This window comes from Rhinolophus hipposideros (genome assembly GCF_964194185.1).
Source record: "Rhinolophus hipposideros genome assembly, chromosome: 3".
Classification (NCBI taxonomy): Eukaryota; Metazoa; Chordata; class Mammalia; order Chiroptera; family Rhinolophidae; genus Rhinolophus; species Rhinolophus hipposideros.
Genome location: NC_138049.1, coordinates 96,814,056 through 96,829,341, shown reverse-complemented (window position 1 = coordinate 96,829,341; position 15,286 = coordinate 96,814,056). Strand labels below are relative to the sequence as shown.

Below are 15,286 nucleotides of genomic sequence, written 5' to 3'. Positions count from 1 at the left end.
TTTCCAACAAACTCAACTGTCAAGCTGCCAATATCAAATTCTCAGTCTGGAAATCTGATGGCAGGAAAGAAAGGAAAACAGCCTGTCTGTCCATCAGTAACATGTAGAGAGCTTTTTTTCCCCCCTGCTATTATTGAGTCTGGTTACAGAACAACAGAAAGCTTAACCAACTTTTCGTTCACCGCACTGTCTAGAGTTTACCCTGACCCTACGAAACATGCCTGGGTTTGTACCTCTGCTGCTAACATTATTATCCTGGCAAGTTCAAACCCCCAGCATCATGCAGATACCTGACAGCACCACAACCCATCTGCAGAAACCAGTAGGCTGAGAACCAGGCACCCAGAGGCAAGCAGAAGCAAAGACTGCTGGTGAACTAGTTAACTGTTGAGTACTCTGGCTTGCTATAATTCCAGTGGGCATCAAAACCACATCCTCCCTCACCAGGCTTTCTTGAAACAGTTAATGATGCAGGAGGTTGGTACCAACTAGGACAACTAAAAACTCCTTTCTGCAAGCTCTTCTCCACGGTCTGCTAAAAAGTGCATCTAGCCGGCTTTCGGGAGGCATTTTTTAAAGAACTCTTCAGCCATCCCTGGATCCCTCGTTCCTAAGCATCACTTCCACGCACTTCACAAGACAGCCCAGGCCAGGCTGTCAGCAACCGGCTTCAGCACGTTTACTTGCCAAAGCCGCGTCTCGTCTGGGAAGAGTTTCCACAAAGCTGGCTCTAACCGGCCAGTCGAAGGCACACGGAAGAACCAGAAGTCATTTTCTTTTAACCTAAGGATGGCAGGCGTACATGCCGCCCAGGGCTGGCCAGAGGTTGCCGGCCAGGTGCTCTCGGCCTCTGCCAGTGAATGGGTGGTTTTGTGTTGTTTTCTAATATCTATTTCTTCAGACCAGCAGCAGCAACTTCCCAGTCTCCCAAATTGAAGTTTGGGGAGTTGAGGGGCAGGTTTTACCCCTCACACATTTCTCCCATCTGGGTGGCCACTTTAACTTCTGGGGGGTACCCAGCCCCCACAGAGCCCACAGGCGCAAATACATACACACATGCATCATGTCAAAAACCCCAAAAGGCACATCCCTAGGGTCCTGCGGTTTCTTGGCTGGAAGAATGAAGGCTTTATAACATCACAACCTTCAATTGCAAGCCCCACCACCACCCTTTAGGCCGGGGCTGCCAATTATAGCGCCCACCTCACCCCTCCCCCTTTGCTGGGATGCCGTGCAGCCCAAAGAGGGAAGAAGGGAAGCAGAGAGAAGGCCCTACTAACATACTGAAAGTAAAGAAATGGGGGGAGACTTTCCCTTCTCTGTCCCCCACTTTATCCCCTCCCCTCCCCCACCCCCGTCTTCTCACGGAGCATCCCCCAACTAATTTTTTTAAAAATGAAACTTAAGCTTCTTGCCTACCTTGGCTGTTTCTGCAACAAGTGCATGGGCAATCCGACAAGACCAATCTCCGCTCGGGGGGTGAGATGGGGGGCGAGCAAAGCTGATGGAGTAATTTCAATATTAATTTATGTCAGAGCCGCCTTCTCGAAGCGCTACTCACTTACAGTACTGCCCGCAGCCTGTAAACAAATATCGCTCCGCCAGGAAACATACTCCCCAGATGTAAGCCCCTCTCCCCAGCAGGGAACCTGGCCTCTGGCCCCCCTCCAACAGCCCGTGCTCCCCCACCCCCGGTAGGAAGCTCCGGGTTTTCAAAGCACCAACCCACCACCTCCGCCACCACCCTAGCAAGAAACTTACTCGGTCCGTCTACGCCTCCACCCTCCCTTCAGGAAATCTACTCTCCATATGCATTCAGCCTCCCCGCAGGAAATCTGCTCCCCCCTCCCCCCTTCTATATACATGCACCCCTCCCTCTCCTCCTCCCCACGCGCCCTCCCCGGCCAGAAACTTACTAGCAAGCAAGCGTGCAGGCTCTCCTGATCCTGGAAACTTACTCCCAGATATAACGCCCGCCAGCCCCCTTCCCGGCCCTGCTCCCCTTCCTGTCCTCCGCCGCAAGCAACTCCAAACTCTCCGCATCCAGCCACTCTCCCTCCCCGGTGAAAATTTGCAGCGCGGGGCCGCGCGCGTGCATCCACCCTCCCCTTCAGGAAACTTACTCCCCATCTGCATGCACCGCCTCTCAGCCATCGCTTAGAGGGAAGGGGGTGTGCTAGGGAGACAGAAATACATATGTATCTCTCGCCCCTCCCCCGGCCGCAGCCCACTCGGGGCCGAGCCGCGGTAACCTGGCCTTACCTTTTGCATTGCTCCCCAGCCTCGCCCCCTCCCTTAACCCTCCTTATCCGCTCCCCGGCGCCCCCCTTTTTTCACCCATTACCCACCCCTAGCAACCGTTCCCAAGCTCCTCTCGGCCTTTTTTTTTTTTTAATCCAGGATGCAAATTCCTCCCCTGTCAGCAAATCGACTGTCAAATTATTTTCTTGCAAAAGGAGAAAGGCGGAGTGGGGGGGGGAGCAGAAGCAAAAAAAAGGGGGGAGGGCGGGGGAAGGGAGAGAGGGGGACAGAGGAGGGGAGAGATATCCCTCCGCAGAGCTGGGTCTGGCCGCGGGCGGGGAAGCAGGAAGTAAGGTGTCCAGCGCCGCGGCCAGCGAGTCCTCAGCCCCGGCCCCCGCCCGCGCCCCCTGTCCCCCGGGGCACCGCGCTCCGGCAGGCGCGGGCCGTCCGGCGCATTGTTCGCAATCTTCCCGGCGATGCGCTGCCGACCTTATTTGTGTGCTCTGCATGTGCGTGAGGTTGCACCTTTTGTAGGCTGGAGAGACTCTGGACGAGGATGGGGCGGGGGGTGCGGACCGAGTTGCGGCCGGGCGCGGGACCTGTCAGCCCCGAGGTGTGGCAGACTCTCCGGCGAAGCCGGAAAATCGAGGCCCAGGAGAAGGCGGCGTGGCCGGGAAGCTGCCGCCTTAAACCCAGACCAGTGCAGGATTGCTTCCTGCGTAGCCGTCCCGGTTATTGTAACGCGCTTTGCAATCTAACGACTGGGGTTTGGGTTTTTGGCTTATTTTGTGAAAAGGGCTCTAAAGATACCAAGGTCTAGGTGGGCTGCAGGGAGACGGTCTGCGCCTACCCCCACTGCACCCCCGCCTCGGAGGGGCTGGGAGAGGAGTCGGGGCTCCCGGGAAGGGGCTGGAGGTTCGCGAAGCGCGCGGCTCCATCCCTCCGCCCCGGTGGGGGCGGGGAGCGGGTGCTGCAGGCGGCGCTGGAAACGCAGCTCTCTGGGGAGGGGGTCTCCGTCTCCGCGGCGCAGTAGGCTGGGGAGGGAGGTTGCCTAGGAGAGGGGCCGGGCCGGGCGGCGGAGGGGAGGGGGCGCGGGTGCAGCCGCGACGCGGGCTCGCCCCTCCTCGCGCGCCATGACTGTGGAACGTGGTGCCGGGGAGGAGGGACGGCCGCCGGGGGCCGCCCGGGGCCGCTCGGCATTGGTGCGGAAACCCGAGCCGGGAGTCGCTCCTCGCTCTGTCTCCTCCTCCTCTGCGGGGGAAACCGCTGCACCCAAACCGAGAGCAGCTGCGAGCAGGGGGCAGGGCGCGGGCTGAAAGGCGAGCTCAGGGTTCAAACCTCGGCGGCGCCAGGAGGGCGAGACCGGGACAGCCCCCAGGTCCCGCGAAGGCTCTGTGGCCTCTCGCTTCAGCCCAGGACCCCAGCATTTCCAGGCTTCTTTCCTGGTCCCAGGAAACATAAACCAAAGATGGTTCAGTTCAACAGACCACCTCGAGCCGGGTTCGAGGTATCTATCTCATGGAGGGCCCACGGCGGCGAGTCTTTTTTGCTCAAGGGAAAGTTAAACCATGCTTTTTGCAGAATGGAGAGATCGTGGCGCCCCTTCCCCCAAATCTCACGCAGGATAAATAAGGTTCTCTCGCTCCCCAGACCATCGCCACTATCCCCCACCCTACCCCCACTCGGCGATGGGTGTGGACAGGGCGGGGGAAGGCTATAAGGGAGCTTAAAGCGTGAGTTCATGGACCCAGGAGTCTGCTGCCAAAAGCGGCCGAGATTTTTGTGTATTTTGAGGGGTAACGGTTCTCCATCTTCAGCAGTGGTAAGTTCTATCGCATAACCCTGACAATTTGGGGGCACCTGGGCCAGAGCCCCCGAAAAAGGAGCGAGCTCTGGGCTGTTTGCTCAATGAGAATTTGGCCGGCGCCCAGCCCCCTATGGGGCCCTTCCACATAAGCAGAGAAAATCCAGGGATAGCGCACAGTGTCGCGGAGACTGAGAAAGGCTCGGATGCTCGGTCCTTGTCCCCCCCCCTTTTCCTCAGTCGTCGGTCATCTTCCAACCCGAATGCTTTCTATGATAGCCTCCTATCCCTCTCTGACCCATTCTTCCCAAGAGCGGCTAGAGGAGTCTCTAAAACTCCTGACTACGTTCTTCCAAACCCCTCCCAATTTCTCTTAGAATAAAGCCAAGCTATGAAGCCCCCTTGTGATTTCCCCTCTACGGACCACTCCACCCTTACAGCTCCTCCTCCTATACCGTAAGCTGGTCGTGCTTCTTTGTTCTGGGGCTGGAGGGTGGGGTGAGGGACGCTAACCCTTCCCTGTCCACTTCTTACTAACTCCTGCTAAACCCTCAGGACTCAACTGTCACTACCTCTAAGAAGCCTTCCTGAGGATACAATAATCTCTAACTCCCTCAAGGAAAAAAACCCTCCCTAGACCTCCTGGCAGTGGTCGGAGCTGGCCCCAGTGGCAGCCCTTTTCTAAGCGAAGGAGTAATTGTCGAGCTTTAAAAGGCGCGATCATTGCCTGGGGGCCTGACCTCCTGGTAGGGAATTGGCCAGGACAGACCCTCAAAACACCCTATTTCCTCAAGAGACCTGAGAAAAGCTGCGCACTGCTCAGAAACCTCTCCACCTCCCACCCCCAGCACAGACCCACACCCACAGTAGTGTGAGGAGAGGTCTTTTAATCTATAAAACTCCTCCCCAGCACAGATAAGGAATCTGAAGCTAAGGGGGAGTGAGTAAATTGCCGGAGGTCAATGAGGAAATTCACACCCCGGTCTTTCCTGCTCCTAAACCAGAAGCTGTAGAGACGGAAGGATTTGGGATTTGGGACTCAAAGTATTGCTGCTACACAGCTAAGGGTGCTTCTGTCACCGTCAAAGGACCTCTACGTGATTGGCCCGCTGCCAACCGAGAGGTAGTATGGCCTAATGGTCAGTCTGCAGTCTCTTGGGCAAGTTACTTAATCTTACTTGATTCTCTTTCTTTGCCTGTAAAATCAGAATAATGATACCTACAGTTAGTATTATTATGAGATTTAAATGAATTAACATACATAAAGCCCTTAGAACAGTTTCCATGCAAGTTCTTGATTATTTGTGAGTGGGGTTTTATGCTCCCTCCCTTCCCAAGGACTCTAGAAAATAAGGTCCCCGGAGTCTTAAGTGATTTAAGTATCAGAAATGATCTATGGCCTAAAAACCTGGGAAATGCACAGACAATCCATACAAACACCTTATTTAGCCAATAGATTCAAACCTCAACAATGCATATGCTTGAAGACAATCCAAGGGGTGAACAATCCCAAATCTGACTGCTGGTTGTGGACTCAGAATGAGTGTCAGGGAGGATGACTGAAATTGAAAATTTACCTTGGATCTTTGAGATCCGAGTCAGGTATAAATAGTCCCAATCCTGGTGCAAGTCCTGCCCTATATGACCAAAGCTCTCCCAGGGCTGCAAAAACTGTAAGGGGATTATTTTTATTATCATTAGATTCTAGTCTTCCCATTCTCAGCACTTACCCCATTGGTAAAAGAGGTTTTTTAAAATACAATTCATTTTTTGGAACATGTTGAATGCATCTACATAGCTCCAAATTCAAATATTGAAGTCTCCCCAGCCCCTACTGCCACCCAATGGTTTTCCCTCTGTGGAGACAACTCGGGTTAGCCTTCAGGAGGCATTTAACTGTTTTTCCAAGTGAGGCCTCAGGAAAACTCCTTGGGTGTCTACTTAATACTTTATGTCCAGGGCTCCCTTCTCCAATCCAGGCAGAATCATCACCGTACTCCCACCCTTCCCAGCCCTTCAGCCTCAGTCCCAAACAGGTTGTATAAACAATGGTGAACCATTGTTTCCTGAGTTACTGACAAAAGCAAACACTTCATGGTTCTTTCTCCTCCTCTGTACTAATAATATTCACTAAGATTTATCAAGTGCTTTTTTTATGTGCCAAGCACTGCTGAGACATGCATTATCCTATTTAATCAGCCCAAACCATCATCATTACAGTATTCTTATTTTACAGATGTAGACAGAAGTAGAGGATCAGAGAGATTACATAACTTGCTCCAATTTTCATCCAGGCCAACCTGAGCCCGAAACCTCTGTCTTAACCACTTGCCTCTCTCTGCAACAAAGAAAAAAATCTGGGAGCCTGAGGAGAAGGAGTAAAATGGAGTCTTTGGACTTGAGCAGACCTTAGTTCAAATTCTGAGTCTGGCCCTCACCAGCAATGAGATCTTAGATAGGTTTCTTAACTTCTCTCAGCCCCAGGTCACCCACCTTTGAACTGGGACCATACATTTTTCATTGGCTTAATGTAACGGTCAAATGCATGTAAATAATGCTTTTTAAAATGCCTAGTAAACCACATGCAATGTTTAGATCTTGGGTGGCTCTGATTTGAATAAACCAATGTCAAAAAGACATTGTTGAGACAATTAGGGTAATAAAATGTAACTTGACATAGATGTTAAATTATTAATTTTATTAGATATGGTAATGGCATTGTCATTAGGATTTTTTCTTCAGTTCTTATCTGTTAGAGATGCATAATGAGGCATTTTGGGTGAAAGTATATCTAGGATTTATCTTCAAATGCTCCAATCACCTCTTCCCCCACAAAAAAACAGGAGATAAAACAAAATTAGCCAAGTATGGATAATCGTTGAAACTGTTCATCATACTGTTCTCCCTTCTACTGAATGCTTGAAATGTTTGAAATAAATTTAAAGATAAAACATTCTAAAGCATTAAAATTTTTAATTGTCAGGTTTATACAACTGTTGTGAATTGTTATTAATAATTACGAAATTTTAATGTAAATTATTGAAATACAGTACTGGCTTATAGTAGACATGAAAAAATGGCAATTTTGTTACTGTGAGACATTCAGAACAGCACCTGTGTCAGGCAGGTAAGCCAGCTCTGGGGTTGGGGGAGTGGGAATGAACCCTGCAGATAGCAAGGACCCATTATTAAGGACCTATTCAACCACACAGAGGACAATGTACAGGAAGGAAAAGGGCAAGAGGACTGGGTGACAGGAACAGGTAAATTAAAATTGCGGGCAGAAGTTCCCCCAAAATGTACACCTCCAAAATGTACATCTCTGCAGAGCCACTTCAAAATCGAATGGATTAGGGATCTGATGAGCTGGGTGAAATTCTCAGCTCTGCTTAACAGTTCCGTCACCCAGCCCAGAACTGCGGCTCTGCTTTCCCTCATTTGTTTGTTGTTTGGGTGCAAGACCTCTCTGGCCCCTTGCAGCCGTCCAGACTGGAAGTCTAAGGAATGCTGGCGGCTTTGTCAAGAGAAGGATCATTTCTGAGGCCACACTGGTTATTCGCCTATCTCAAGAATAGATCAGAGCCTAATGGAAATGAAAATGTAGCCAATTCATAACCAAATGAAATGTTTTAGGCCCCACAAGCATCCATGTGTTCTAGGAGTAATTTTTCGGTGCTCTGAATTTCAACAGCTGGAATTATTTTTACATATGATCCTGATTTGAAATGAAAGTTTATCCTTTTTGACCAAAAAATTTGTGTTTCGGAGAAAAGATGAGAATATATTTGGTAACTCTTTAAAGAAGTGAACACTTCTGCATAATACGTCCCTTTATGTTAAAGTGGCTCTTCAGGAGAGCTTCTTAAAAGCTGGAAAAACTGGAGGCATGGAGAAATGGGGGGTTGCGGGGAGGCAGAAGAGCTTGGAAAGCAAATATCACCTGTGCTTCCTGCTCTCTCCAAGGCTACAGAACAAGGCTCTAAGGGGCCATGTGACCAAAACAGGTACCCTGAGAACAGAACACGTCCAGTGTATGCTTTAGGAATGAGCGATGAATGTCCCTTACTGTCTAGTGTATGCTTTAGGAATGAGTGATGGGTGTCCCTTACTGTCGAAGGCTTAGTACTCAAGAGCAAAGGAGTCTGGCAAGTTCAAGCAGTGAAACAATATGGTTGTGGGGTATTTCTCAAACTCTAGTTTCTTTCCCATTCTTGAATCAGTAACAACCAATGAAAGGAATGAAAGCAAAAAGTTATGGCACAGAAGGGCTTATAGGTCTCCCATTTTAAAACCAATAAGACAGCATAATTCGTCGATAGTCACCTCAACCTCCAAGTCTGTTAAGGATGGTGTTGAGAGAGCAGGCCTTACCCAAGACAGGAGGCCTCACTGGTGCTTGTTTAGTAATCAGTATCAGGCCAGTTTCTAGCCAGACAGAGAAAATAGGTTCCAGGTTATGACAGTGTTCTCAGTTGGTCCAAGAAAAAACTAAAAAGCTAGGATATGTAGTAGATCCTGTATCTAATACAAAAAATGAAAAGGGACTAATTGGTTGAAATCACTGCTAAAAGTTCTGCACCTGCCCAGAAGGTATTCTTGGGAGTCACACGTTTCAGCTACATGGTAAGTGGTACTCAAGGGCTGTGGTGGCCCACGATGGTTCCCAAATGAGTGGCTTTATTAGCGGTGAGGGTGAGGGAGAGATTAAGTGAATTTTCTGCTGCAGATGCAAATCTATTAAATTGCACAGTGTTTAAACGTAAGTGTAGATAACAGCTACTTTTCCGGAACCCCTAATGGAGCCGCAATTTTTTTTAAGTGGGAGAGAGAACCCATGAGACTTTGTATTTAGAAAGGATCCTGGCAGGAAACAGGTGGCACACTCACCAGGTAACTGAGGAGCGTTTAAGTTAAGTGCTATTTACAATAGTGTACAGGCAGGGTGGGCTTCTTGGATGTGCAACCTACACAGTCACACAGGACCCCCACACTTAGAAAAGTCCGGCCCTTAGTTCAATGCCTGTGGTTGCCATCTTGAAATTCTTAGTAATTTTGGAACACAGGTTCCTGCATTTTCACTGTGCACTGGACCCCACAAATTATGCAGTGAGTCCTCTGAGCGGTGTTATATGCCATAGAAGGGATGGTTTAGCACCAAAGGACTAAAATCCGCGTACAGCCTTTACCACCCCTAAGTCAGAAAGGGCAAGAAAGAGAAATAGCTGGAACAGGGAGAGAGCTGTCGCTGAAGTTACAGCTATGGCTGTAGCTATTGGAGAGGGTCACACAACGGAAGTGGTGGCCTTCTATGAAAGAACACAGCCATAGTCAACCTGTAGCCTAAGAGAGGGAGGCAGGTGATAACTACCCAACTTCTCTCTAACCTGCCCTCTGACCTGCATGTACTTCCCGTTGTCCGAACTAACGAGGAAGCTGGGGGGTCTGGGAGCCCATTGATGAAATCAGCCTGCAGGGCATAGGGTATGATGGGAAAAGGTAAGAGTGAGTCTGGAAAGGGCAGAGAATACCCAGCTCAGGACTTTTACCTGAAGTACTCAGGATCAGGGTTAAGAGTAAAGAAAGTGGAAATGACACAAACAGTGCATGTCAGTGAAGCACTTGGGGGTGATTTTTAAAGGATGATGATTTGTATGCAGCATGCACAGGTTTATACACACTTTCAAAGGAAAAACAAGATGAACTTTCATGAAAAGAGTCTTGAGTATTTGAAAGAGCCATTGTAAGTGAAGACAGAAGCCCAGGATTTCAAAATTTTAGAAACATGCCAGGCCCCAAATCAAATTTTGCCGACAACACCCCATTCCCCCTCACCTTTACTTCTCTCACACTTAGGCCAACATCACAACAAAAGATATCTGTGGTAGGCACAACATCCCAGGAATGGCAAGGGCCACTAGGGCAATAGCAGCTGGAGAGAGGTACTCCAACAGAGGATTATGGTATTATTAAGTGTTTGGAGGTACCTTTTGCACATGAGGAGCATTAGAGAGCTCGTACAAAGGGAGTTCAATATGATTTGTAGACATTCCAACTTCTCAATTCCTCTGAACATTTTTAGACTATAGTAGTTCCCCCTTGTCCATGGTTTTGCTTTCAGCAGTTTCAAGTTGCCCATGGCAACCGAGGTCCAAAAGTATTCAATGGAAAGTTCCAGAAACAAACAATTCATAAGTTTTAAACTGTGCACCGTCCTGAATCGTGTGATGAAATCTCGTGCTATCCTGCTCCATCCCACCAAGGATATGAAGCATGCCTTTTGTCCAGAATATCCACACTGTAGATTCCACCCACCCATTAGTCACCTAGTAGCCATCCAGGTTGTCAGATTGACTGTCATGGAGTCATAGTGCTTGTGCTCAAGTAACACTTATTTTACTTAATAATGCCACATTCACATACCTTTTATGACAGTATATTGTATTAATTATATTGCAGTTATAATTGTTCTATTTTACTATTAGTTAATGTTGTTGATATCTTACTGTGCCTAATTAAAAATTTAAACTTTATCATGGGTCTATATGTATATGGGTAAAACATAGCATATATATAGGGTCCAGTACTATCTATGGTACCCACTGGTATTGGAATGTATCCCGCTTGGATAAATGGGGACTATTGTATTCAGATCACTTTCAAAAAAGTACATATCACTGATTAATTTACATTCCACTCAGAGTTCCTAACTATTCAGATATGAGCTAAACTAAATTAATCCTTTATCATTTCCTTGGAAAACAAAAATTTTGCTACAAATGCGAATAAGATTGCAGGGACTCACTTGGTCTTTTTTTTTTTAATTGAGGTAAAAGTCACAGAACACAAAATTAATCATTTTAAAGTGTACAATTCTGTGACATTTAATATATTCACAATGTTGTCTAGCTATCACCTCTATCTAGTTCCAAAACATTTTCATTACCCCAAAGGGAAACCCCATACCCGTTCAGCAGTCACTCCACATTCTCCCCTCCCCCCAGCCCCTGACAACCACTAACATGCCTTCTGTCTCTACATTTACCTATTCTGGATATTGCATATGAATGAATCGTACAATATGTCACCTTTTCTCTCTGGCTTCTTTCACTTAGCATAATGTTTTTGAGATTCATCCATGCTATAGCATGTATCAGTGCTTCGTTTCTTTTTATGGCTGGATGATATTTTATTGTATGGATATATAACATTTTCTTTACCCATTCATCAGTTGATGGACATTTGGGTTGTTCCCACCTTTGGGCAATTGTAAATAATGTTGCTATGAACATGAGTGTACATGTACTTATTTGAATACCTGTTTTCAGTTCTTTTGGGAATACACATAGGAGTGGAATTTCTGGGTCATATGGTAATTCTAGTTTAACTTTTTTGAGGAACTGCCAAATTGTTTACACTTAATCTTTTTAAGGGAACTCACTGTTTGAAGTCCTTTTAGAAGCACTTGTTTACAATCACTTGTTTCATACCTAGAGTAAGTAAGCCCATTCTTGCCTACAAAATAAAGTACTGTCCCAAAAAATTTCTATGTGAAAGATACTCTAGTTAGTAATTCACTTGAGTGTTTATAATTTATTGTTATTGGTTTATAAAAGTAATACATGCAAAAAGAAAATAGATTGCTTATAACCCACTGTGAACCCCTCTACATATACTTTTGTAAAATAAAACTAGCCCGAGTGCTTATCAATAGATCCATCCTGAAATAGAAAATGAAATTAAGTCAATGAAGAAAAACAACACAGTAGGACTCTGAATGGTAACAATTTCACATCAGAAAGCACTCCAACCTAGGTTTTTTTTAATTCAGCTTATTGCCTTTAATAATTTGAAACGTGATTGTATAGCAGTGTAGGATAGTATTTACCTAATAAATCAACTCTGGTGTTGTGTTGAGACTACACATAGAAGGTGTGATTTTGGTTTTCTTCTTGCTTTTTTAAACAATTTATTGCTTTGACTTAAGAATATTTGTTTGCTCCTTTTGGAAAAAAAATTGGAATTGAACAGGAAACACAAAATTTTGGCAAACTGTATCTTTCAGATGGATTCAGATCTCCTGCCTAGGTGTAAGCTTTCTTTTCTTTCTCTTTAAATTAACATATAGTAAATAAAATTGACGTGTGTGTGTACAGTTCTGTGTGTAACATGCAACACATCAGGATAGAGACAGATCTATAACCCAAGGCAAAATTCCTTGTACTGTGTCTTTAGAGTCACACTCTCCCCCCACCCCCAACCCCTGGCAACCACTGGTCTGTTTGCCATCACTCTTTTACCTTTTCTCTGTCCTGAATGTTATATAAATGGAATCATACAGTATATAATCCTTTGAGACTGGCTTCTTTCACTCCACATAATGCCTTTGAGATGCATTCATGTTGCTGCATGTAATAACAGTTCATTCCTTTTTATTGCTAAATAATATTCACATTATACTAGCAAGAGTATTTATTGCTAAATCGTATTTTAATGCTAAATAGTATGAATGTACCCAGTTTATCCACCCATTGAAGGCCATCTGGGTTGTCTCCAATGTTTGGCGATGATTACAAATAAAGCCAATATAATGTGCAAGGTTTTGAGTGAACATTAAGATTTGTTTCTCTAAAATAAATACTTAAAAGGGGGAATCCCTGTGTCATATGGTAAGTGTGTGTTCAACTTTATAAGAAAATAGGCAAATTGTTAGCTGAGTACCATTTTATATTTTCTACCAGCAATGAAGGAGCATTCCAGTTGCTCCACAAATTTGCCATCAGTAAGTACTGTCAGGCTTTTGTTGTTACTGTTTCTTTTTTTCCATTCTAATACAGTAGTTGTCTAGTCGTATCTCATCATGGTTTTAATTTGCATTTTCCTAACAACTAATGATAGTAAGCATCTTTTTATGTGCTTATTTTCCACCTACATATCCACTTTGGTGAAGTGCCTAGATATTTGTCTTTTGCCCCTCACCTATTTTTTTTTTTTGATAACCATCTAACAAACTACATATTTCACCTATTTATTTTACTTATTGTCTGTCTCCCCCATAAAAATGTAAGTTCCACAAGGGCAGGGATTTTGCTCTGTGCTAACAGCTATGTGCTAAAAAGCTTGTAGCTTACAATACCCTATTACCTATAATAGTGCTTCACACATAGTAGATATCTCACTAATATTTCTTGAATAAAGAACGAACATTTATTGAGTATTTACTATGTATCAGGCAACATTCTAAAAGCATCAGATTTATTGGGTTTTGTTGTTGTTGTTGTCGTTTAATTATTTTATCAATAATTTTTTTTTCAAGCCTTTAGCTGTTCAGCAAACCCACTGAGTGATTACTGCTTGACAGGGTTTAGCAAGAAAGTGAAAGGTCCCCTTAAGACACGGACAGGTTAATACTGTAAGATAAAGAGATGGTGTGACAAAGGTATGCACAGGAACCTGGCAACGCGCAGCGGAGGGACACTGAAGTCATACTTCAAGGTCAAAGAAAACTTTCTGGAGGAGCTAATCACTTGAATTAAAAGGAAGTGAATAAAATGCTTAGCTTTTCCCATAATATTAAACAGAATTAAAATTTAAAGCTCAATTACTTTTGTTCTCATTTATAGTGATGCAAATTATCCAGGAAGTACAGTATTTTAGAAAGTCATTGCAAATGAACAAACAAAAGCTATTGGTCATTATTTCCTAGTATCGTGATAAGCATCTTTGTTTTAAGAATTATAAGAATTAAACTAGAACAAGATGCTTTCCTCATTTTTTTTTATTGGGTTGTTTTCATATTATAGAGTTTTAAGAGTTTTTCTAGGTATAAGTTCTTTGTTGGATATGTGATTTGAAAATATTTTCCCCTAGTGCTAAAGTTAAAATATTTTCCCCTGTAGCTGTTCATTCTATTAGTGTCTTTCAAAAAGCAAAAGGTTTTCATTAATGAAGTCCAATGTATCCATTTTTTTTTTTTGGGGGGGTGGATTTTAGTATCAAGTCTAAGAAAACTTTCCCTAATCCCAAATCATTAACATTTCTACTATATTTTCTTCTGAAAGTTTTTAGTTTTACATTTTATTTTTACATCTATGATTCATTTTCGGAGTTAATTTTTGCATAAAGTGGGAGGTTGAGTTCAAAATTTTTGTTTTTAGATTTTTTTGTGGGATACTTTTGCCTGTGGATGGTCAGTTGTTCCAACACCATGTGTTGAAAAGACTATCCATTGAATGACCTTTGTACCTTTGCCAACAATCCACATTTTGTGAATCAATGACTGGAATTCTATTCTGAACCATTGATCTATGCCTCTATTCCTTCACGTTGTCTCGATTACTGTTGATTTATAGTAAGTCTTAAAATCGTGTAGACTGATTCCTTTCATGTTTTCCATCTTTTCCAAAATCGTTTTGTCTATTCTGGTCCTTTTGTCTTTCCAAATAAATTTTAGAATCAGCTTTTCTATATCTCCAGAAATCCTTTTGGAATTTTTGTTGGAGTTGCATTAGATCGATAGGTTTATTTGGAGAAAATTGCCATGTTTAACTAAATTGAGTCTTAAAACTCATAAACACAGTATGTCTCTCCATTTATTTATGTCCTTTGATTTCTTTCTTGGTGTTTGTAGTTGTCAACATTCAGATTCTGTATGAGTTTTGTTCAATTGATACCTAAGTATTTCTCTTTTTAAATTTTTAAATTATATATTTATTAAATTTTAGTTTCCAAATTATTATTGTAAGTATATAGAAATATGATGCATTTTTTGGTGAGTTGACCTCATATTCTGTGGTTGTGTGGAACTCATTTATTAATTTAGGACATGTTCTTGTAGATTCCTTGGGATTTTCTATATGGAAAACTGTGTCACCTGCAAATAGGCACAACATTCTCTTTCTAATCTGTATGGCTTTTACTTTCTTTCTTGGCCTTATTGCTCCGACTAGAACTTCCTGTACTATATTGAATAGGCACTATGAGAGAGGACATCCTTGCTTTGTTCCTGCTCTTAGGGGAAAGTCTTTCACCATTATGCATGATGTTAGCTATAGGTATTTTGGAGAAGCCCTTTATCAAAATTAAGGCAATTCCCTTTCCCTTCTGTTTGTAGATTGCTGAGAGTTTTTATCATGAATGGGTGCTGGATGTTTTCAAATGCTTTTTCTGCATTGTTTGATATGCTATCATCATTTTTCCTCTTTAGTTTTTTAATATGGTGAATTACAATGATTTTGAATTTGG

General features: G+C 44.2%; 1 protein-coding gene across 3 annotated transcripts in view; it reads right to left on the bottom strand.

The window, feature by feature from the left end:
• Positions 1-2,003, bottom strand: part of TRERF1 (transcriptional regulating factor 1) — a 190,898-nt gene extending 188,895 nt beyond the window's left edge. For all 3 annotated transcript variants that reach the window (XM_081033312.1, XM_081033314.1, XM_081033313.1), the window contains exons 1-2: positions 1,917-2,003; positions 1,420-1,501 (exon numbers count right to left, since the gene is read on the bottom strand). The gene's annotated coding sequence lies outside the window, so the exon portion shown is untranslated. The remainder of the gene's footprint in view (positions 1-1,419; positions 1,502-1,916) is intronic.
• Positions 2,004-15,286: the final 13,283 nt, after the last annotated feature.